The sequence below is a fragment of the Rhinopithecus bieti genome, unplaced genomic scaffold, assembly GCF_001698545.2.
Source record: "Rhinopithecus bieti isolate Rb0 unplaced genomic scaffold, ASM169854v2 scaffold_23964, whole genome shotgun sequence".
NCBI lineage: Eukaryota > Metazoa > Chordata > Mammalia > Primates > Cercopithecidae > Rhinopithecus > Rhinopithecus bieti.
Genome location: NW_016810965.1, coordinates 340,538 through 363,254, shown reverse-complemented (window position 1 = coordinate 363,254; position 22,717 = coordinate 340,538). Strand labels below are relative to the sequence as shown.

Genomic DNA, 22,717 nt, shown 5'->3' with positions numbered 1-22,717 from the left:
CTCTGTCATCCAGGCTGGAGTGCAGTGGCAGGATCTCAGCTCACTGCAACTTCTGCCTTCTAGGTTCAAGCCATTTTCCTGCCTCAGCCTCTCAAGTAGCTGAGATTACAGGTGCGCACCACAATGCCTGGCTAATTTTTGTATTTTTAGTATAGGCAGCATTTCACCATGTTGGCCAGCCTGGTCTCGAACTCCTGACCACAGGTAATCCACAGTGGCCTCTCACAGTGCTGGGATTATAGGTGTGAGCCATCGCACCCAGCCTCCTCTTTTTTCTTAGTAACTGAACTGCAATGTACCAGGCTGGAAAAGAAAACTACGTTTGCCGGCCTTTCTTATAGCTAGGTTTGGCCATGTAAATAAATAATTCTGTCCAATGTGATGGCAAAAGTTTGTAGGATGGGACTTCAGGAAAAGTTTTTAAAGCAGACATGCCTTTTTGTTCTTCCATCCTTCTGTTTTTATCATTCTGAGATGCGGACACAATGGCTGAAACTTCAGCAATTATCTTAAGTCAAAAGTCTAAGATAATTTTTTAAAAAGTAAGATGGAGGAACTAGGGGTCTCTAAGGTGCATAGGGCACCATCTCAGCCCTGAGTGACCTGCCTGCCTCAGGATTTCTACTTGAAAGAAAAAATTGGCTTTATATGTTTACCCTGATATATTCTGACTTTTCTCTTACATGCAGTCAAACCCAACCCTCACTGAGAAAGCAACTAATTAAATGCAGAGAGCAGGAAGGTGATAGGAGCCCAGATTTGGGTATACAATATTGGAAAGAGAGGCATAGCAAGAATCTAGACGCACATCAGCAGGAGCAAGAATGCAGGTGCCGAGGACCTATTGAGTGTTCACCACATCCCAGGTGCTGTTCTAAGGGCTTTGTATGTGTTAACTCATTGAAATCTACCAACCAGTCTATGAAATACTAGTCTATAACCATTTTACAGATGGGAAAACTGAGGCACAGGGAGACTAAGTGACTTAATCAGACCTCCAGCTAGCAAGTGGTAGAACCATGTGTCATCCAACTGCTCTGTCCCAGAGCTGGTACTTATAACTTCCACCCTGTGCTGCCTTTATGCGCTGTCTGTCCCCACCTACCACACTTCCACTCTCTCTCTCACTTCTGCCCTCTAGCCACAATGCTTCCTTCTGCTCTGAAAATGCAAAGGCTCTTCCTGCCTCAAGGCCTTTGTCCTAATGAATTCTCTGTCTAGAAGGCTCTTCCTCCAGATTGTTATGTGGCTTGCTCCTTCTCCTAATTCTGGCCTTAAGTATCGCCTCCTCAAACAGACCTCTGACTCAGCAGCTGGTGGACTCTTGCAATGCATGTTTCTTGTGCAGAATTATAACCTGTGTTCACATTCTCAGACGTCTATGGTTATGCTTCCACATTTAAGCTAAACAGAATGCTCTATTTAAAGAAACAAAAATAAAAACCTGGAACTGTCGGTGCCAGAGAGTCATCCATGTCCTCAAGAAATTATCTGACAGGTGGGGAGGCACAGGAGAAGAACCACATGTACAATGCAGGATCAGCGCTCTTCAGGAGGTCCTGGAGTGAGATGCACAGCAAGGGCAGACACTTCAGCACAGGCCACTACAAACAGCTGAGGGTGGAAGTATCAGAGGCTATTAGTTGTCCCCAGTTTATTTTATCCACTGTTTCCTTGAGAATAGGATCCCCAATTTGTTGTTGGACAAATGGTTGACAAAAACTATAACTACATTTCCCAATCTCTTTTGCAACAGATGTGTCCATGTGACCAAGTTACATGGAAATGAAATGGGAGTTCCTAAGTGGAACTTCTTGGATGCCATCAAAAAAGGGAAGGGCATGACTTTCTTTGATCCTCCCTTTGTTCCATGGGTTAACATGGGGATCCGAGAGCTCAATCTCCAGCAGCCACCCCGGCCAATGACATAGAAGCAACATGGCGAAGGAAGTGGAAAAATAATCTAGAAAGAACTTGGATTCTGGGTGACTGAATGATACCACCTATATGTAAAGAAAAAGAATCGGCTTTCTAATAGTTTATACCACTGGTATTTTCATTTTTCTGTCACTTGTAACCAAATCTAATCCTGATCCAGAGAATGTTATATAATAAATGATCCTGGAAAGATAAAACCAAATCAGTGAAGTCATTATAAGGAATATTAGGAAACTTGAACTTCATCTTGAAGTAATGAAAAGAGGGTGAACATTTTTTAGTAGCAAATGAACAGGATTCATTACACTTTTTTTTTTTTTTTAAATCACCGTTGGGAATGAAAGCATTCTTGGGAAGTGAACTGGAGGGGGCAAGACTGGAGGCAGAGACGCCAGTTAGGAGGCTGCTATAAGTAGCACTGCAAAATGGCACACTCTGAACTGCAGTCATGGATGCAGAGCTAAAGAAGGTGGATTACAGGGAAATCGAAGGAGTGGAATCTCTAGAACTTGGATTTATCCATGTGCCAGCTGAGAAAACGGGAGCATTGGAATAACTTTCAGGTTTCTGATTTGGGCAGCTGCATCATTCATGAGTGAAAGGCATTAGGAGGAGCAGTTTACTAGGCTTCCAAAAAAAGACCTCCTCTAAGAATAGGGAAACTAAGCAGTAGAAGATTTTAGAAATAGGATATTAACCCAGTTTCCAACTGCAAGTCCATCTGTCAGGTTTTTGGTGTAGTCAAAAGCAAGAACCAAACAGATCTTATTCAAAGTTTAGACAAACCATGTCCTTGCTTGACCTTGGGCCCAGTTATTTAACCTCCTAGACCATCAGTTTATTCATCTTTAAAGTGGACACAATCACACTAAAATCACTGGGCTTTATGGAAAATAATGAAATTCCAAGCTGAGTGCAAGGACATAGTAAATGGACAATATGTGTAGCTGTTGTTATTTACTGCTTGTTAAGTATTCAGGTCATCTATACGGGAGCATTTTCTCTTCTGCTGCTTAGTCTCTCAAAGATTCTTAGTACAGAGCACAGCATTCTCAACTAAGTCCCATTGGAGAGTACATTCTCCATAAAAACAAAGGCAATTAAAGAGTCCAGTGTGTGCACGCTAAAAGAGTCCAGTGTGTGCACGCTAGCCCAAGGAGAACTTACTCAAATTGACTTTCACTTTGATTCTCTGCCTGCCCTGAGATCTCCCTCGCTTCTCCTTCTGGGTATCCACTCCACCTAGCAGCTCCAGCAAAGAATTTTAAAAATAAAATGCTCTTGATCAATATCTTGATAAATTTCTTAAAGTCTTAATGTGGTGGAAAAATAATTCTTTTTTTATAAGCCTTTTTTTTCTTTGAAAGAATCTCAGTTGACATGATTGAACCAAAAGAAAATCAGCATGACATATATAATATTAAGCAGTTATAAATCTGGAAGAGATTCAAAACCCAGACAGAAGGCTTTGATTTTTTTAAGCACATTTAATCATGTTTTAAAGCAAAATGAAAAACCACAAATCTGTTTAGACATTCCAGACATGAATAAATAATATTTTTATCAAAATCTTGTAAACATACTCACACCAAAAGAAATTGTTCCTAAGCAGCGCTGACAAGTCTGTCTAAAATGTGAATCTGAAAACACTGCGTTTTTAAAATTATGCTTTGGAAGCATTGAATACGCTCAATGAAATTCCAGAATTAATCCACTCCAGTTTTGCAATAGGCACTGACTCATCTACATCTCCTTCCCTCTTCCCTTTTAGCAAAGCTACCCTACTCATCCCCCCAACACACACACACACACACACACACACACACACACACACACACACACACCTTCAGTTAGAACCAATGGGTATGATACATCAAAATAGTCACAGTTAATCCAATAGACTCTTTTTTCTGTTTCCTGCCTCTGTTTTTTCACGTTAAATGGAGGAAAACACCTCACTTATCACCTGGAACATCTCCCAGATGAACCAAGATGCAGAGAAGCTCAGATTTAGGAACGATAGGCTGGCTCTTCATGCTCACAATCCAGACTGTTTAGCAGTCTCTCGTAGAATGCCAAGAGAACTGCATGTTACTGATCCCTACAAATGCCAAAATTGCAATGGGTTGACATTTACTGTGCAGTCATATAACAAATGATTTACCTAGAAAGAGACACTGTCTTCCAGTGAGATGACAGTTAATCCTTCTTCCAGGCTTGGAGAGGTAGAGAGATTCCAGGAAACAAATTAGCTTTAAAAAGTCTCCGGTTTTAGCTGCATCATACATAATTCTTTTTAAAATATAACTTTCTAAAAGATATAATTCACATACATAAAACACATTCTTTAAAAGTGTACAATTCAGTGGTTTTTAGTATATTCACTAATTTGTACAACCATCACTGTTATCTATATCCAGAACACTTTAATCACTCCTAAAAGAAACACCATACCCACTAGCAGTCACTCCCCATTCCCCTCCAACCCTCCAGCCTTAGGTAATTGCTAATCTCTTTCTGTCCCTAGAGATTTGCCTACTCTTGACATTCATATATAAGGGATTATACAACATGTGGCCTTTTGTGTCTGGCTTCTTTCACTTAACAATGTTTTTAAGATTGTAGATGGGAGTTTCTGCTGATACGTTGAATTTCTCTTCTGATAGCACTAACAGTTATCATATTTGGAGTGCTTCTCAATGCTAAAGTGCTTTGCATGCATAATCTCACTTCATCCTCACAACAGCAGAATGAGACGTATACAATTATATCCATTTTACAGATGGGGAATTGACGTTTATAGAGAAGTCAAGTAAGTCATCCAAGGCCAAACAGCTAGTAAGTGATTGAGGAAGGATTTCAATCCAGGCCTGTTTGACTCCAAAGCTTGTGATGTTAACCTCCAGGATCCACTGCCAGAATTCTTAGAGATGAGTTCTGATTTTGTTGCCCTTTCCAGGGTCTTCTTTTAAACAGGAAAATGTGTATTCCTAAGATGCTTGAGAGTTAAGACAATTCCCCAGGGGCTGGACTCATATACAATGGGTCAGTGAAATGCAGCATGGCCATGTGTGCAAGCTGAGGAGCAGTGAGTGGCAGCTAGAAATGTAAGGCCTCAAGAATCCCAAGATTTCTAAGGAGAATGACCCCAGAGCTATAGCACCCAGCACACCAGATGGGCAAATAGAAAGCATGGGGTGTCTGGCTAACACTTGGAATGCCACCGACATCCCTGCCTTGGTCACTCATTGATGGGCTAATACATCAGATTATTCATATAATAATTAATAAATCATTTATTCACAAAAACTGGTCTTGACAAACATTGGAGGAATATAAGAGCCATGTTGCTCATCACCATACCCCCACAGCAAGGTTCAATCCTAAGAATGTGGGCATGGGATTCAATGTGTTTCTAAAAACTCTTTGAGGAGTGACAAAACATTAAAGCAGAGATTCATTGAAAGCTATTGATTTTTATGTTTCTCCAGATGAAATGACTTAATTTGCAGCTAAGATCTTTAATCTTAATCTTAATCAATCTTTAATCTCAGTCAACCACTTCTTTTACTGCCTACCCTGAAATTTCAAGAAGCCACATGGTCAAGGAGAAATCAGCTTCACTTCTCCTGATTTCCATTCTCCCAATCCCGCGAGGCCATTATCTCCACAAACTTCGACGTGGTTAGAAGAGGAATGCATGGATTGTGAAGAAGCAAAACACAGCATCTGAGTAATTCTTCCTTAAAACACTGGACCCTGATGCATTTTGGATGCAGGTGCAGAGGAAATGGTCTTTAAATGATGACAAATTTTTAGGCACATGGTTAAAATGAAGCCAACCAACCTCAAATGCTCAGATCTTCATCCCACTGTGATTTTCAACTTGAGTTGAATCCTTCAAAGGGGAAAAAAGAGCATCATTCTCTTCTCACTCCAAAGGGAGGCCTGTTCATCAGCCTGGCTCTTAGCATCTTTCCTGTTGTTTCTGGCAGCAGGAGCCTTTGTCTCAGGCTGAGCCCTGCTCTTCTGTGACCTGCACTATCACAGAAGTAAGCACAGTGCTTACTCAGTGCTGGAGTCAGGCGAAAGCACACCTGAAACCCCACTCTGCTGAATTCAAGGTGTGAGGCAAATTACTTAACCTCTCTAAGCCTGTGTTTCCTCACTTGTTAAATGGGAATGTGAGTACCAACCTCTTAGGGGTCCTGTGAGGATTCAGTAAAATTTCCATGTAAAATTTTCTTAAATTTGGTATGACAACAACTTTTTATAGGCTTCTCTTAAATGCTATAGAAAGAAGAAATATTTATAGCTGCAAAAATAAAAATAAAGCACTTGGCAGAGTGGCATGTAGTACATCCCAGTAAACATTAGCTATTATTTTTACAAATTTCTCTCAGATCTTTGGAGGCACATCCTGGCGAGAGGTTACATAGTCTTTATTTTAGTGTACAGAAGACACACATGATTCAGAGAGGTTGGGAGGGAGTGAAAATGTGAGCTCTCTCTAGTGGGTGCTTTCTGGTACGAGCACTCTATCTGAAAGGAAAACCTTTCCAAAGGCTTAGAAATTGAAATGTTTTTGTGATTAGCTCAAGAGATCACCTCCTCTTGGGGGCAGAAAAGATGAGAAGGCCCAAATGAAGAGTCCAAACAATGGAAGTTGCTGTGGCAAGAGGCAACAACAGCAAAGGCCAACACTGCTCAGAGAGCAGGGTTCCAGAGGGCAGGAGCGGGAAGTGGGGATCCACGCCACAGGGGGATGGGAAAGCGGAGACAGCCATGGCCACAGCTAGTCACACAGCTGCTGGGGGCCAGTTAGGACCAGCAGACTTTCTCTCAGGCAGCACATCCCTCACCAGGACCCACGAATTAATGAGTGGAGCACAGGCTGGATTTCACTTCATCTCCTCAAATGGGTCCTTGAGCAGGACTCAGACTTCACTGCCTTCAGCAGTGACCCTGGGCTGGGGGTGGGTGTCTGAGTTTGGATATAACCCAAGAGTCCAGAACCAAGAAGATGAGAGCAAGGAAGCTGATATCTGTGACAGGGCAGGAGAGGAATGAGGGAGGATCTCAGGGAAGTGTTTCTCTATATTTTGCCACATCTGTGAACCACTGTAATTGGTTAACTTCTTCAGAAATGGAAGCTGAAATGAAGGTTGGGATACAGGATGTTGATTAGGGATCAGCACTGCAGAGGAAACAGGAAAGAAGTAGGATTGAGCAGAAGGAGAAAACAAACTGCTGTGCAGGCCTGACAAAGCCTCAGTCAATATAATGAGATGGAAGGGGGATCTGGAGCAAGAGGAAGGATTGGGACCCCATTAGAGGTTCCACCATCAGAGAAGGACATGGCCTCAGGAAAGGTAGCTCTCTGAAGCTGAGGTGGACCCTGAAGGAGCTTCCAGCTGGAGGCTGTCTGCTGACCACGTTCCCCAAGGCTGCAGCAAGGCCCTCCTTGAAAGGAGATCTGAGTGGCACATCTCCATGTACACCAAAAGCATCTCGACATCTATTCATGGTCAGTTCTCATTATTCACACTAGTTATATTCTATAACATCTCTGCAAATACTAAATTAGCAAATACTGAACCATTGCTCCCAAGTGAAATACAGGGTTAGGTACCTGTGAGCCTCTAGTCATAACATTTTCATCAGTTAGTCAATACATGACCTTGTTTTATACGTGTTTCCATTTAAAGACACCTTATTTAATATATATTGTTGACTCATTAGCATTGAACTCATGACCAATAGCACACTGTATGCCTGAAGGAAGAGTGTCTAATACATGTAGGTTCTCCCTAAGGCACATCACAGCTTTCCTGTACTTAGGAAAGCTAGATAACACTGTGGCTCTACACGTGGGGGTCATTTTAACAGTGAAATTACCAACAAAAAGTGCAGAAATCAAAAAACATGGCACTAAACCAACCACTTGATTATAGAAACTTGTTTACAGTATGAGAGCTGAACAAAATAGAGCACTACCTTGCTGGGCCTCAGCTGAAAACTTGTATAGCTGGCAACTCAAATGTTTGCTGCTCCACACATGTCTGCAAACAATAGCAAAACCACTGCACATATTGACTTTGGAGTTACAGATACATTTTAGCAAGTAGGCAAATTCCTAAATACAGAATCTATGAATAGTGAAGATCAACTGTACTTAATTTTTTTTTTTTTTTTTTTTTTTTTTTGGAGACAGAGTCTTGCTCTGACATCCAGACTTGAGTGTAGTGGTGTGATCTTGGCTCACTGCAACCTCTATCTCCTGGGGTCAAGTGATTCTCATGCCTCAACCTCCCAAGTAGCTGCCATTACATGCATTACCAGGTCTGGCTAAGTTTTTGCATTTTTAATAGAAACGGGGTTTCACCATGTTGGCCAAGCTGGTCTTGAACTCCTGGCCTCAAATGATCCACCCACCTTGGTATCCCAAAGTGCTGGGATTACAGGTGTGAGCCACCATGCCCATCCCAATCATACTTAATATTTTTAATTGCCTCCTTTCTTAAAACATAAATCTTTGTTCTCATTTTAGATACTATTATTGATGAAATCATGGTTTCATTGGGTTGGGTATATTTTTATTAACGTACATTAATTTAAGAACATTCTTGTTAATAATAAACTGTTCTTCTTTATACCATCTAAAATTGTCTCATGCACCCCTAGTTATACATAGGTTTAAGGAACTAATGAACCTGGTAGGCTGGATTTTGTGGGTAAGAAGGGATTTGATACATGAATGGCTTGTTTCCACCCAATCTCAGGAAAATCTTCTCTCCTTGGGTTTCCGTCAGAATCATTCATTTGTTCAAGGATCACTGGGCTAGAGGAAACCAGTTTGTCTTCCAAATCCACTCAGTGTAAGCTATGTTTATCCTTCACTTGCTAAAAAACAATAGCTTGTGTTTAATGTGGATTTATTCAAATAAGAGAATTCAGCAACTTTCCAAGTCCACCAACTTCTTCCTGTGTGGTTAAGCATTCCCATATTTGATGAAAATGGAGAAAGGAAATTACAAAGGATCTGAATATTATCCTGAAAGTTATTTGTTTGCTTTTAAAATTTTAATAAAATATTTCTTCAATTTATTTTCATAACTTTGTGGAAAGCAAGAATAATTTCTGTGAAAGAGCTGATTAGCAAGGTGAAAACACCATTTTATCTCAAAATACACTGTTAATCAATTTTAAGTGTTATCTGGCATTTGTAAATTAGAATGTCCAGGGTTAACAACATTGCAAAGATTATCTGATGGTGCAATAATCACAGGATGCAAATTGATTTCTTTCAGTGGGGTGTTTGTTAAAAGCATACGAGTTTTCTAATTGGCCTTCAGCCCTGCTGCCACATTGTGATCTAACTACATTGTCCTATAATTTGTAAGCATTCACTGAGTTATTTATAGATGACATGAAATATTTGTTAGTTCAAAGTGCAAATGATTTAAACCAAACCAGAGTGTATAAATGTTAAAATCTTGAACCTATGTTAAAATGTTCAAGAGCCTATGTTCTGTTTTCTTTCCTCTGTTGTGTCCTTTGATGAATATTAATACCCATGTCTGGGTTTCCTTTGTAATTCTCTTCCAATTAATTACTCCAGAGAGAGAAGAAAGAGTTGCTACAAATATAACATAATTAAAACTCACTAGTTTTAAGAGTGTGGACTCTAGATGAAGGGAAAATCTTTGGTCCCTATGCTTTATTATCTTGCAGAGTCCTTCAGGACAATTCTGCTGCCCTTGGCTTTTACAGCACCTGGTTTCCCTTTTTGTTTTATCCCATGATGGTGGCAGTAGGTTTGGTCTTCACAGAATGCACACCTAATCCACGTGTCATTTGCTTTGTTCTCTAGACCTCAACATTCCCACCTGTAAGCTGCAGCACCTCAGTATGTTGCAAACAGATTACCAGCCATTAACCCTGGACATCTTGAATGGCAAATGCCATAAGATCCTCAGCCTTCACAGTGGCCAGGTGGCCACCTGGAGTGCATGGGGCCTCCTAATTCATGTATCACCTCTGGCCTTGAATAACCTCATCCAGAGAGTCTAATATACAGTACAAGAATGATCCTTTCCTATATGTGCATGCATGAAAGAGGTTGGGGAACACCACCCAAGACCAAGGTTCATCATGACTTTGGGAACCTCAAAGGGTTCCTTCATGCATGTTTACTTGACTTTCTAGTACCCACTGACTAGTTCCCCAGAACACCTGGCCCATCTTTAGACTTGTAGCTGGCCAAACTTACTTCATTCCTGCAAAGATTGACTAGATGTTTACCTAACCCACTTTCCCTTCCTGGGCTTAGATGCAAATTACATTGCCAGACCCCTTTCCTCTAGATGTATGCATAAGACTAGCTCCTGCTGATGCAGTGTAAGTGGAAGGATGTGTCACTTCTGGGTGAAGGCCATTAAGAGTCTAGTGCCTTGTCCACACTTTCCTTCTGACTTCTCCTTCCAAAATATCCATGGATACAACATATGTTGAAGATGGCAGCTAGGTCTTTGAATGACTATATTTTCTACAGCCATCTAATGGCTTCTGGCTGATTGAAATGGACTTTCATGTGAGTGAAAAACAGATTTTGTTTGTATTATGCTCTAAGACTTCAGAATTTATCAGTTATAACAACTAACATAATTTACCATAATCAGTACAATTCTTTGTCCCCATGGACATACACAGTGTTATGGGCTGAATCTTTTTCCCCCAAATTCATGTGAAGTCCCAACCTGCACCCCCTCCTCAGCCAGCATATTCCAGAATGGAATACTTGGAGACAGGGTCTAAGGAAGTGATCCGGCTGAGGTCATTAGGGTGGGGCATTAATCCAATATGACTGTCCTTATAAGAAGAGAAAGATGCCAGGGGCTGGTGTGCATAGAGGGATGACCTCAAAGAGGCAGCAAGAGGTCAGCCATCTACAAGTCATCTACAAGCCATCTACAAGCCAACTGAGAGACCCCCGGGAGAAATCAGCAGGCACTTTGGTCTTGGACTTCCAGCCTTCAGAACTGTGAGAAAATAAATGTCTGTTGTTTCAGCCTCCCAGTCTGTGGTATTTTGTGACGGCAGGCCCCAGCAAACAAATGCACATAATAAAGTCACCTCAAGTACCATCTCATTCCTCTCTTATTTCCCAACAGGTCTGCATGAATTTTAACCTGTAGGCATCTGCTGAGTCCTTAAGGATGCTAGTTTGCTAGTTCTCTTATCTCTACCATAGATATCTTTCATGATCCATGATTGATTTTGGAAACTCCTGTTCTCAGGCAAAGTCAAACACACAACAAAGTATGCACATACATACACACACACACACACACGCACACACACAGTATATGTTGCTTTCCTCTATATTTTCCACATTTCATAATTGTCTTGATCACAGAAGTTTATTCAATGAAATTATACCACGGGCTGCCCTAGATTTGAACTTAGCCCAGTCCGAGACCCCACAGGCAGCTAGATGAGTTAGGTGAACAGAAGTTCCAAATATTTGTGCAAGATTCTCCTTTCACTGCATCTCTTTCCCAGCCAGAGCCCTCAAAACTTGTCACTAATAACTCCCCTAAGTTATAGGTTTCTCTGACACAGAATCTATCTGCAAAGACCATGAGCATGAGCGCTGCCTGGTGTGTGCAAGGTCAGCGGAATTGCCCACTTCCCTCCCGCTCCCAGAGCCAGGGCTACCTGTGGAATCTACAAACCTGTCTAACCATGGAATTGCCATGTGGAGCCAAGATCATGCTCTGCTGATGGAAGCAAGATGCATGATCCTGGGTAACCCACAAAACCCAAGACACCACCTTGCAAAAGCTGTGTTCTGGCTCAGAGCTTTTGAATAGGCAACCATCTGTTAACACACAAGTTTCTGAATTATACACAGGGCTACCTGCTTGGCTGATTGTGTTTTACCCTTTAGCTTGGAAATCTTGTTTAACACAGCTCCCTCTACTGGGCTATCGGTTACTCTGAAGCTTTTGGTGTTCCAATTTAGGAGAAAAGAACCAGTCCAGTTCGCTGTTGAGAAACCAGCTGATAGAATGAAGGTGAAAACGGCATTGTCTGATGCGAGAATACTAAGGGCTGTATACATGGGGCCCTCTGGGTTTTTGCCAATCCTGCTTGGGTGTTTCCCTACCTTAGGTCCCTTTTGCCATCTTAGTAATCCGTCTTCTGAGAAAAAAAGGGGCAGTAATCCTGACCTGCCTTCTAAGGGTTCCAGGATAATACGGTTGCAGCATATTCTTCTAGGGAAACATACGATCCCAAGTTCAGCTCCACAGGAAGTCAAGCGTGAGAAACAACAGGGCAAAGGTGTTCCTGAAAGCCAAGCCAGAACACATTGACAGAAGGGCCCCTTCCAAAATAAAGACAGCCCGAGAGGACAGCAGGCAGCCAGGCAGAGTCTTATCTGGGACATCAGTGGGTGTTCCAGGCTCAGACCAAAGGATGTTCATGACCTTTGTAGAACTGCCACAGACTCTGAAAAAGGGACCATACAGATTTTCTGTTTTCATCTTAGATGTTCTGTTTCCTCTCTTGCTGCAGAGCGGGGTCAGAAGGAAGCTTTCAAGCAGGGAATGAGGCAGGGAAGTCCCTGAAAATGTACCTCCTCTCTCTGCAAAGCTTAGCATATGGGATGTAGATGACTCCCAGCCAGGCAGAGAGGTGAGTCCATCCCTGTCACACACATAAGTATCATGTATGATGGGATTCGAGGGAGTCCAATAAACAGTACATTTTGTCCTTGTTACAGGAATCAGGCAAATGAAGATCAAAATCGACAATATTGATAAAAGTCAGGCTGGAGAATGTGGCTTTTAATATCTTAGCTAGGTGGACATTTCAATATCTTCTCTTGAACTAAACTCATTCACTGGGCTACAAGCAGCACCCTCCTGGCCACGGCCAACTTCTGTAAAGTTTAGGACACAGAGCAGTAGACGGAAATGATCTCTACCAGGGAAAAACCAGAGCCACTCTCTCCTAGCTCCCTCTCCTGAACTAACTCTCCAATCAGATAAGCCATTCCTCATCTCCTAGGGAGATGAGTCAAAGAGGTAAACAGTGGCCAGTTTCCTTTAGTGGAGATCTTTTCACAGGGAAGGAAGCTCAAAAGAAGGAAATAAGCATCCCCTAGCAATCTCCTCTGGAAGTCTCTATGGACATTCACCCTCCTTTCCTCTGACAGGAACAGGTGGGCACTCACACTGCCTCAGTACCTGGCAGGCCGACCAGCTCAGGGCCTTTCCAAGCCTGCAGTTTACATTCACAGCTGGCCTTATCATCCTGCACCATAACTATCTTCTTCTCTCTCCCCCACGTTACAGTACAAACTCCTGAAAGACTGGGACCATATTCCATTACTTTTAAAATTCATTTCTGTAACCCTGGTGCCTAGTATTAGCACATAGTGGATGCTCATGAAATGTTTCTGGATTGAACGGATGGATGAATAAAACAAGTGAATAGGCAATAAAACCAGAGGAACCTCGCAGGAGTAGGACTTTTTTCTAGAGATAAAGGCAGGCTTTGACTTGGTCTAAAGTGAAAGCCAACTCCACCCTGGGGGCATCATTTGAGAGCCAGCCTCACAGTAACCCCCAGAGTGAAGAGAATGCAGATCTGAGCTAAACTCCTCAGCATGCCAGGGTCTCCCAAGCTCCATTAGCCCCTTGCTGGGTCAACACAGCCTGGTTCCGGCCCCTTGCCTGAGTGTGGGCCTTTTTGAAGGATCCTCTTGTTCCGCAGATCCTCAAAGCTCTCCACATCGCTTCCGTTCCTTCCCATCTTCCCTCCTGTAAGTTGATAAGACTTCTAGCTCCATTCAACCCAGCAATCCCATTACTGGGCTTGCTCAAAGGAAAACATGCCCAAAAGAAAACATGCCCAAAGAAAAAAAAATCATTCTACCAAAAAGACACATGCACTTATATGTTCATTGCCATACTATTCACAATAACAAAGACATGGAACCAACCCATGTGCCCAACAGTGGTAAGACTGGATAAAGAAAGTGTGGTACATACACACATTTGGAATACTATGCAGCCATAAAAAAGAATGAAATTATGTCCTTTGCAGCAACATGGATGCAGCTGGAGGCCATAATCTTAAGCAAATTAATGTAGAAACAGAAAACTAATACCACATGCTCTCATTTATAAATGGGAGCTAAACACTGAGCACACACGGACATAAATGTGGGAACAATGGATGCTGTGGACTATTAGACAGTGGGGGATGGGGGCAGCAATCAACTATTTATCAGGTACTATGCTCACTACATAAGTGACAGGATCCATACTCCAAACCTCAGTCTCATGCAATATTCCCATGTAACAAACCTTCACGTGTACCTCTGGTATCTAAAATAAAAGTTGAAATTAAAAAAAAAATTAAACTAAAGAAGAATTTCTAGTTCCAGGCCAGCCATCTGGTTTCAGGATCTCCAGCCCAGAGAAACACAAAGTCCTCTCACAACCAAAGTACAACTGTTGATACAATAGGAGCTAAATATTCACATAGTATACATCATACGTTTTTGGTTTTTTGGTCTGGTATAGACTCAAATAGCAACTTGCCCAGAAAACACAGTCATTAAATACTGATTGGATAATTAATTGATCAATGACATGTTTAATGACATTGACCACAGATACAAAAGCATGGCCTTTGAATAGAAGAAAGACCATGGAAAGGAGGAGATGTGAGTCCTGCCATCTTTTTCCCCGGACATGGAATGCAGAGGTTGAGACACAAATACTAGACTGACTGTTCCACTTCTGCCACATCTTTGACAAGCTCTATAATTTTTCCAAACTACAGTTTGCCCTTCTGTCAGCTGGAGATAATTATTGTACCAATCTCATAATACTGTTCAATATGAAATAAAATAAAGCACATAAAATGCTTAGCCTTGTATCAGGCACATAGTAAGTAGTTGACATAAATACGTTTTTATTGCTAGTGTTGTTTTTGTTATTTTTGTGAGTTAAGATCCTGGGGAAGTGTGGGAGGTCAAAGGGAAAAGATGATAATAGCTTCCAGGGACCCATGTTGAGTGGCAAGGCCCAGAGTGACCCCATGCTGTGGCACTGATCTGTGATTCTCCAGATGTTCACGAAGGAATGGTTTTCTGCAGAATGAAGGAGCCGAAGTGCAAATGGGGTCAGGGAATTTTATAGGAGCTTGGAGGAAGAGTCAAGACTCGAGTGTTCAGTCGTTACATCAAGTGAAAATAGAGACCCTGATGAAGAACTCGTGCCCTTACCTGGAGAGTTTGCTCTTAGGAAAGAGAGAGACAGAGACAGAGAGAGAGAGACGCAGACACACACACACAGAGACACAGAGACAGAGAGAAAGCACCGTCCCTCTTGTGCCGGCTGCTGACCAAACTCCACTGTACCTCAGCCCAGCTTCCTGCCTCCCTGGGGAGGGGAGACGTGTCCCTTGGCCAGTAGCCATCAAAGGTCTTAGAAGGATGCTTTGTGTCTGACCTGCCAGGGAAAGTAAATGAGCCGCGCTTTATGTTCCCCAGGGAACTGGCCTCTTAGGGACACTGGCGAGAGGTGTCTGCACATGTGGTCAATGGAGGGAAGCAGCTAGCACACAAGGGGACCAAGAGGGATGGCGGAGAAATTGCACAGTGGTAGGGGGAAGTCCACAGGCTATTTTAGGCCAGGCTCAGAACTGGAGTCAATGGAGGTTTTGTTTATGTAACATCTGCAGAAGGCCCTTTGGAGCAAATAACCCCGGGTCTCCAGGCCAGGGCTGCAGCGAGCAGGGGTGGGGCCGCGAGCTTCCTGTTGTTCTTGGCAGGGCTGCCCAGCTGTCTGCGTGGCTCCTCTCAGAGACTTTTGCCGCCTCACTGTTTGCTCCCTACCATGGTCTTCTCAGCTCTTTTCCTAGGGGCGAGTAAACAAAGTACAAGAAGCAGTGCAGACAGAGCCGTTCCTCAGAGAGGTGACTCGAGCACTGTGCCCCAGAGAGTTGCCTTCCAGACCCCACGGCTCCCCGGTCACCCCGCAGCCTCCGGAGACCCCAGAGCATCTTTTCTGCACATCCCTTTAGCTGAGCGGCTTCGCTGTCAGTTTCAGTGTGGTAGGGAAAGGGGCCTGGCTCTCAGCTCTGCCTGGTACAGGTCTGAACCCAGAGCTGCATTTAGCAGTTGCTTAATCTTGTGCTAATTGCTCAATCCCCATTATTTATTACAGGCAGAAACATACAGATATATGAGATAAATAATGTATGTTAATTTCCTTTCTACCAGGCCTGTTTGAAGGCATGAAGACTATATTGTTATCTTTTTGAAACACAGATTCCATTGGGAAAGATGGGAATAAGAAGGCCTTTTTCAAGTTTAGGAAAATTTATATGCACAAGAATGCACAAATCTGGAACTGACAGTTTGACAAACTTGTTCACCTGTGTATCTACCCACGTGACTACTACCCTGATCAAGATACAGAATATATCCATCGCCCTTATGTGGAAAGCTCCTTTATGTCTCTTTCTGGTTAATAACATGCTTACCCCTACTTATGTTAGTCTGCCAGGGTGGCCATAACAAAATACCAAAGACTGGGTGATTTCAATAACAAAAATCAGTTTCTCACAGTTTTGGAAACTGGATGTCCAAGATCAGGGGACTAGAATTGCTGGTGAGGGCCCTCTTCCTGGCTTGCAGATGGCTGCTTTCTCAGTAGGTGCTCACATGGCCACTACTTTGTGCACCTGGAGGGAAAGAGCAAGCACTCTGGTGTCTATTCCTGAAAGGACACAAATTCTGTCAGATCAGGGCCCTAACTTTATGACCTCATTTAACCTTCATTACTTCCATAAAGGCCTCATCTCCAAATATATTCACATTGGGGCTACAGGCCTCAGCATACGAATATGCAGGGGACATGATTCGGTTCATAGCACTACCACGGTACCTTCCTCCCCCAGTGATATGGTTTGGCTATGTCCCCACCCAAATGTCCACTTGAATTGTACCTCCGTGAATTCCCATGTGTCATGGGAGGGACCCATGGGGAGGTAATTGAATCATGGGGGCTGGTCTTTCCCATGCTATTCTCATAATAGTAAGTAAGTCACATGACATCTGATGGATTTATCAGGGGTTTCCGCTTTTGCTTCTTCCTCATTTTTCTCTTGCCACTGCCATGTAAGAAGTGCCTTTTGCTTCCCGCCATGGTTCTGAGGCCTCCCTAGCCATGTGGAACTGTAAGTCCAATTAAACCTCTTTTTCTTCCCAGTCTCTGGTATGTCTTTATCAGCAGTGTGAAAACAGACTAAGACAGTAAACTTGGTTCCTGTACAGTGGGGCATTGCTGAAAAGATAGCTGAAAATGTGGAAGTGACTTTGGAACTGGGTAACAGGCAGAGTTTGGAACAGTTTGGAACAGAAGAAGACAGGAAAATGTGGGAAAGTTTGGAATTTCCTAGAGACTTGCTGAATGGCTTTGACAAAAATGCTAATAGTGATAAGAACAATAAGGTCCAGGCTGAGGTGGTCTCAGATGGAGATAGGGAACTTGTTGGGAACTGGAGCAAAGGTGACTTTTGTTAGTTTTAGCAGAAAGACTGGCGGCATTTAGCCCCTGTCCTAGAGATTTGTGGATCTTTGAGCTTGAGAGAGATGATTTAGGGTGCCTGGGAGAAGAAATTTCTAAGCAGTAAAGCATTCAAAAGGTGACTTGGGTGCTGTTAAAAGCATTCCATTTTAAAAGGAAAACAGAGCATGTAAGTTCAAAACATTTGCAGCCTGATGATGCAGTAGAGAAGAAAAACCCATTTTTTGAGAAGAAATTCAAGCCAGCTGCAGAAATTTGCATAAGTAGCAAGGAGTCTAACATTAATCCCCAAGATCGTGGGGGAAATGTCTCCAGGCCATGTCAGAGACCTTCATAGCAGCCCCTCCCATCAAAGGTCCAGAGTCCCAGGAGGACAAAGGGGTCTCATAGGCCAGTCCCAGGGTCCCTGTGCTGTGTGCAGCCTAGAAACTTGGTGCGCTCTGTGTCCCAGCTGCTCCAGACATGGCTGAAAGGGGCCAACATAGAGCTTGGGCTGTGGCTTCAGAGTGTGCAAACCCCAAGCCTTGGCAGCTTCCACATGGTGCTGAGCCTGCAGTCCACAGAAGTCAAGAATTGAGGTTTGGGAATCGCCACCTAGATTTCAGAACATATATAGAAACGCCTGGATGCCCAGACAAAAGTTTGATGCAGGAGAGGGGCCTCATGAAGAACCTCTCCTAGGGAAGTGCAGAAGGGAAATGGGGGGTCGGAGCCCCCACACAGAGTCCCTACTGGGGCACCACCTAATGGAGCTGTGAGAAGAGGGTCACTGTCCTCCAGACCCCAGAATGGTAGATCCACAGGCAGCTTGCACTGTGCAACTGGAAAAGCCACAGACATGCAATGCCAGCCCATGAAAACAGTGGGAGGGAGGCTGTACCCTGCAAAGCCACAGGGGTGGAGCTGCCCAAGACCATGGGAACCCAACTCTTGAATTAGCATGACCTGGATGTGAGACTTGGAGTCAAAGGAGATCATTTTGGAGCTTTACAATTTGACAGCCCCACTGAATTTCGGACTTGCATGGGCCCTGTAACCCCTTTGTTTTGGCCAATTTCTCCCATTTGGAATGGCTGAATTTACCCAATACCTGTTTTTCCATTGTATCTAGGAAGTAACTAGCTTGCTTTTGATTTTGCAGGTTTATAGGCAGAGGAACTTGCCTTGTCTCAGGTAAGACTTTGGATTATGGACTTTTGGGTTAATGCTGAAATGAGTTAAGACTTTGGGGGACTGTTGGGAAGCATGATTGGTTTTGAAATGTGAGGACATGAAATTTGGAGGGGCCAGGGGCGGAATGATAAGTTTGGCTGTGTCCCCATCCAAATCTCACCTTGAATTTTATCTCCCAGAATTCCCACGTGGTGTGGGAGGGATCCAGGGGAGGAAATTGAATCATGGGGCCAGTTTTCCCATGCTGTTCTCATGGTAGTGAATAAGTCTCACAAGATCTGATGGATTTATTAGGGTTTCTGCTTTTGCTTCTTCCTCATTTTTCTCTTACTGCCACCATGTAAGAAGTGCCTTTTGCCTCCTATCATGATTTTGAGGGCTCCCCAGCCATGTGGAACTGTTAAGTCCAATTAAACCTCTTTTTCTTCCCTGTCTCAGGTGTGTCTTTACCAGCAGCATGAAAACAGACTAATAGACCCAGCCACTAGCTGGTAACTACTACTTCACTTAATGTCTCAAAACTGGAAGCAACCCAAATGTCCACCAACAGAGAAATGTACAAGTAAACTTTGGTCTACTAATAAAATGGAACACTTTGCTTCAGTGAGAAAGAATGAAGCCAGGCGCGGTGGCTCGCACCTGTAATCCCAGCATTTTGGGAGGCCAAGACGAGCAGATCACTTGAGGTCAGGAGTTTGAGACCAGCCTGGTCAACATGGCGAAACCCCGTCTCTACTAAAAATAAAAAAATTAGCTGGGCGTTGTGGCACATACACCTGTAGTCCCAGTTCAGGAAGCTGAGGTATGAGAATTGCTTGAGCTTGGGAGTTGGAGGTTGCAGTTAGCCAAAATCACACCACTGCACTGCAGCCTGGGTGACACAGAGAAACTCTATTTCAAAAAAAAAAAAGGAATGAGCTCTTGGTATATAGGATCCATTTTCAGCTTTCCTCTAAGCAGGTTATGAATAAAACACAGCAAAGCCCTTTGGATTTTGGGAATTCTGATCTCTGCCTAGACTGTCCTGAAAGGTTGTTTATTCCAACCAAGTTTTATTATTCCCTCATGTTTGTAGCAAAATTTCAACTTTTAGGGACCTTGCCTAACCACTGATAATTTTCCCACTCTACCAGGATAGACAATGGAGACCCCAGCTCATGTTGCAAGTGTCACCAGTAGAGCCTTTTGGTATGAAACATATCTTTCTTTTGGGAGAACTTGACTTCAGATTTGGACTTCCCGTTATTTTTATTAAAGAACAATAGGGTAGCCAGTTGGCTAAGGAAAAAGCAGTTGTTTCAAATTAGGTGTAATTTTGAATTCAGCCAATATTGGCTTAACAGGTTTTACCCAAGATGTTTTTCTATATATAGGATGTTTGACTTAGCTTTAAAAAGACTGTGGTGGGTTTCCATGTCCATTGTTATTTGGCCTTATGCTTTGCAAAGTAACAAAATAAGTTTATTTTTAACAATTATGCTGCCAGTTTGAGTTAAACTGTTTAACAAGGGAGAGTTTTACAAAAAACAAAAAAAAAAAAAAAAAAAAAAAAGTCTCTTTGGAGGCAGAGAGTCTTAATTCACTCAAATAATAGGTTTTAAAGTGAAAGTGCTAGAACTTGAGATCTGAGATCATAAGCCAACTGCTTGCACCTCCACAAAATGTGACACTTCTCAGGCAGTGAATTGGGCTTTCTATTGCCAAAGGTTTCATTCTGGTTTCTATGAGTCTGATTTCTATCCAGAGACCCTGCTTGCCTGGTGCTCCAATTAGCATTTTTTTTTTTTTTTTTTTTTTTTTTTTTTTTGGACAAGAGGGATATTAAAATGGCCAGAAGCAGAGAAGCCAGTGAGATGTAGAAGAAGAGTTTATATGTTAACATCAGAGAGACCTGGGTTCAAGTACCATATTCTCCTCACCTGGGTTTGTGACCAGGAACAAGTTACTTTTCTGAGCCTCAGTTTCACCATTCATAAAATAGGCATGACAATGCCTACCACCAAACATTTGATAAGAATTCATTGTGGGAGGGCACACCCAAGATGGCCGAATAGGAAGAGCTCTAGCCTCCAGCTCCCAGCGTGAGCAACACGGAAGACAGGTGATTTCTGCATTTTCAACTGAGTTACCGGGTTCATCTCACTGGGGCATGTCGGACAGTTGGTGCTGGTCCATGGGTACAGCCCGACCAGCAAGAGCTGAAGCAGGGAGAGGCATCGCCTCACCTGGGAAGTACAAGGGGGAAGGGAATTCCTTTTCCTAGCCAAAGGAAATTGAGACACACAACACCTGGAAAATTGGGTCACTCCCACCCTAATACCGCACTTTACCAAGGGTCTTAGCAAATGGCACACCAGGAGATTATATCCCACACCTGGCCCAGAGGGTCCCACACCCAGTGAGCGTCCCTCATTGCTAGCACAGCAGTCTGAGATCTAACTGCAAAGTGGCAGCAAGGCTGGGGGAGGGACTCCCACCATTGCTGAGGCTTAAGTAGGTAAACAAAGCCACTAGGAAGCTCCAATTGGGTGGAGCCACCACAGCTCCAAGAGGCCGGCCTGCCTCTGTAGACTCCTCCTCTGGGGACAGGGCATAGCTAAACAAAAAACAGCAGAAACCTCGGCAGAGGTAAATACCCCTGTCTGACAGCTTTGAAGAGAGCAGTGGATCTCCCAGCATGGAAGTTAAGATCTGAGAACAGACAGTCTACTGAAGTGGGTCCCTGACCCCTGAGTAGCCTAACTGGGAGACATCCCCCACTAGGTGCAGACCGACACCTTACACCTCACACGGTGGGGTACACCCCTGAGACGAAGCTTCCAGAGCAAGAATCAGACAGCAACACTTGCTGTTCAGCAATATTCTATCTTCTACAGCCTCTGCTGCTGATACGCAGGCAAACAGGGTCTGGAGTGGACCTCAAGCAAACTCCAACAGACCTACAGCTGAGGGTCCTGACTGTTAGAAGGAAAACTAATAAACAGAAAGGACACGCACACCAAAACCCCATCAGTATGTCACCGTCATCAAAGACCAAAGACAGATAAAACCACAAAGATGGGGAAAAAGCAGTGCAGAAAAACTGGAAATTCAAAAAATCAGAGCGCACCTCCCCCTTCAAAGGAATGCAGCTCATCACCAGCAATGGAACAAAGCTGGACAGAGAATGACTTTGATGAGATGGGAGAAGAAGGCTTCAGTCGATCAAACTTCTCAGAGCTAAAGGAGGAACTACATAACCAGTACAAAGAAACTGAAAACCTTGAAAAAAGAATGGATGAATGGATAACTAGAATAATCAACGCACAGAAGACCTTAAAAGAACTGGTAGAGATGAAAAGCATAACAAGAGAACTATGTGACAAATGCACAAGCTTCAGTAACCAACTCGATCAACTGGAAGAAAGAGTATCAGCGGTTGAAAATCAAATGAATGAAATGAAGCAAGAAGAGAAGTGTAGAGAAAAAAGAGTAAAGAGAAGTGAAAAAAGCCTCCAAAAAATATGGGATTATGTGAAAAGACCAAATCTACGTCTGATTGGTGTGCCTGAAAGTGATGGGGAAAAAGGAACCAGGTTGGAAAACACTCTGCAGGATATCATCCAGGAGAACTTCCCCAACCTAGTAAGGCAAGCCAACATTCAAATTCAGGAAATACAGAGAATGCCACAAAGATACTCTTCGAGAAGAGCAACTGCAAGACACATAATTGTCAGATTCACCAAAGTTGAAATGAAGGAAAAATGTTAAGGGCATCCAGAGAGAAAGGTCAGGTTACAAACAAAGGGAAGCCCATCAGACTAACAGCAGATCTCTTGGCAGAAACTCTACAAGCCAGAAGAGAGTGGGGGCCGATATTCAACATTCTTAAAGAAAAGAATTTTCAACCCAGAATTTCATATCCAGCCAAATTAAGTTTCGTAAGTGAAGGAGAAATAAAATCCTTTACAGACAAGCAAATGCTTAGAGATTTTGTCACCACCAGGCCTGCC

General features: G+C 43.1%; 1 long non-coding RNA gene across 1 annotated transcript in view; it reads right to left on the bottom strand.

The window, feature by feature from the left end:
- The window catches only part of LOC108542980 (uncharacterized), a 40,249-nt gene that overhangs the window by 12,226 nt on the left and 5,306 nt on the right, over positions 1-22,717 (bottom strand). The window contains exon 2 of the long non-coding RNA XR_001889414.1: positions 1,445-1,614. This is a non-coding gene — a long non-coding RNA (uncharacterized LOC108542980). The remainder of the gene's footprint in view (positions 1-1,444; positions 1,615-22,717) is intronic.